This window comes from Triticum dicoccoides, chromosome 1B (genome assembly GCF_002162155.2).
Source record: "Triticum dicoccoides isolate Atlit2015 ecotype Zavitan chromosome 1B, WEW_v2.0, whole genome shotgun sequence".
In the NCBI taxonomy this organism is placed as follows: domain Eukaryota; kingdom Viridiplantae; phylum Streptophyta; class Magnoliopsida; order Poales; family Poaceae; genus Triticum; species Triticum dicoccoides.
Window position 1 is genome coordinate 654,980,460 of NC_041381.1, and position 2,644 is coordinate 654,983,103.

Consider the following 2,644-nt stretch of genomic DNA (forward strand, 5'->3'; position numbering starts at 1 on the left):
ATACTAGCAAACAATGCAGGTGTCTGAATAATGCTTGTTGCCCGGCAATCAGAAATGCAGACAGATTGTGGATCGCACATACTTAATCTGCATAAAGTTCTGCTTCAAGTACCCAGGCAGGCATTAGTGCAACAGCTACTCATCATGATTCATGACACACACCAATTCATCTTTGAGTTGCAGAACCCAATCAAAACATACTGAAATCACACTTTACATTAATATAAGAAGTCAAATGTGTGCACAAACATTGCACTTATTACATGAATACATATAATGTTCGATACAGAGGAAAGCCACACAAATTCAAATGCAAGCATAGATACAACCATTTATGCCCAGTCAGAGTCACAAGGCACCCATGTGGAGAAAGTAAACACACATACTTAGTTGTACAACAGAAAGAAATTAACATACAAGCAGAACAGATTGCAATCCACACTTAGCACACGCAAACCACACTATGGGATCAAAGGAGAAGAGGCCCTTCCAGCGTCGAACCTGTTTCTTTCCAGCAGAAAGAGACTCTTGCAGCATCGTCGTCGTCCTCTTGTTCATCTCCTTTTGCTCAGTCTTAAAGTTTTTGGTCCATAAGTTTAAGGCTAAGCTTGTTTTTATGCTTTTCGATGCCCTCTCTCACCTCATCGGGGACTTGACCACCGTTGAATTCAAGCACCTTCAAACTGGCAAGTTTGTGGATACCGGAGAGAGATGTGAAAGATGACCAGACAATCTTCTCAAGCCTAGGAGCAGATCCGCTGGTGAAGACGATCCTGGTGATGGCCGAGCAGTCAACAACAAGATGGTTGAGCCATAAGAACTCATCTTTTAATGTAATCTCGTTCTGTATTCCACCAAAAGACTCGTTCAAGAGCACGAGACATCATAGATTTGGTTTCTTGGCGAGTATTTGTAGAGCGTCTTGCTCTAGCAATGTACCACGAAGAGTCAGCTTGGCTATTTGTGAGACATTGCCAAATGATGATAGCAGCCTGCCGCAGAAGCTGTTATTCAACTCAAGCTCTTTCAAGTTTGGAAGCCTGTCAACTCCAGAAATAGAACCTTTGCTGAAAGACAAAACCATCTTCTCGAGCTCACATGCTGCTCCATGCTCAAAAGTGATAGTCAAGTCCGACTCCTCAACAAGAAGGTACTTGAGGCATCTAAATTGACCTCTCTTGAAGTTGAGCACGGGCTCGATGCATGTAACATGCTGGAGCCTGACACACCGTAACTTTGGCAGCTCAGCAAGGACTTTCAGATCATCTTGGCTCAGCAGGGTGCTCCTAAGAGTTACCTTGGCAAGTTTATTGTTGTCACCTTTTATGAACAATGGATTTAGACTGATTCCCCTGATGCTTAGACTCTCAAGCATCTTGGGTTGGTTTTCTAAGAGAGAGCCAATGCCATCTGGTAAATCTGCACTGGAAGGAGTACCTCGCATTGTGTGGCTACCGGAACACTAGCAGTGATTGTCAGAGAACGGAGGGACTCACGGAGGTCACTGATTGTCTGAAGCAAATTCCTGAGGTGGCTATCCTTATCATCAATAACCACACCTAGCTTCCTCAGCTGCCATAGCTTTCCAATATCTTTTAAATCATGACTATGCTTGGCCTGGACATTAGATAGGACCTCCATGTTTACCATTTTGCCGATCCTACGAGGAACCCGGCCACTAGAGCCAAACTTGCTTGCATTCAGATCAATGTGACCAGCAAGCAGACGCTTCAGCTTCAATAGCAGGATATTTGCTGTTGCATGTGGAGGCACATCGGTTTCTCGGATATCCAATACCTCTAGCTCATGGAGGTTGTTGATTTCACTAGGTAGCTCGGTAATATCTGTTCTCCTGAGGCTTAGATACTTGAGAAGTAACATCTTGCTGCAGATGTCCTTGAGGTACTGCCGGTTCTTCCCAAAGCACTGACAACCTTCTAGATCGAGCACCTTGAGCAGGGATACTCGAGATGATTCAGAGAGCCCCTGGAAGAATTTATCAATTCTATCAGAGCCACGGAGCTGGAGATCGTTGAAAATCGAGAAGTGGCGAGCCAAGTGATGTGACAGCCGTGTCTCCACGATGTGTTGTTTTCTGGCGATGGTGGTAATGAATCCATGAAAAAGTGTCAGCGACCCAAAATACTTTGGCTGCAGCACAAACCGGGCAGCCGAAGCAGCGAGCCCACCAGCATATGGGCCGGGCCTGATGGGTTGCCACTCCGAGGGCTGACTACAAGTATTCACGGGAGAGCAGCAGCGAAAGGTTATCCGGGCTTGGATCAGGCAAACGGCACGGCGGCTTCCTCCTTCTCCTACCTCCTGTACTTCCTTCTTCCTCCCTCTCCAATTCCTTTGTATCAGACCTTGATTCCCCTGTAATGGAGTAATCTGTGAGTGGGTTCCTAACATCGTGGCATCAGAGCCTCCTTCCACCCTTCCGATTCGCCACAAATTTTTCTGAGTTCGTCCAATTTTTGCCCAATTTTTTTCTGAGTTCATCAATTTCTTCCACCACCATGCACCCGGAGCCGAAGGCCTACTTGGATGATTACCACGCCCGGACCATGGCACGCTACGACGCCGTGGACAAGCAGCACGCGCGGATGTTGAAGATCCTCACAGGCGTCTCGACCACGCAGCC

The 2,644-nt window shown here is 46.6% G+C and overlaps 1 pseudogene; it reads right to left on the reverse strand.

Moving 5' to 3' along the window:
- Positions 1-250: 250 nt before the first annotated feature.
- Positions 251-2,239, reverse strand: LOC119349429 (annotated as a pseudogene).
- Between the last annotated feature and the right edge of the window lie 405 nt (positions 2,240-2,644).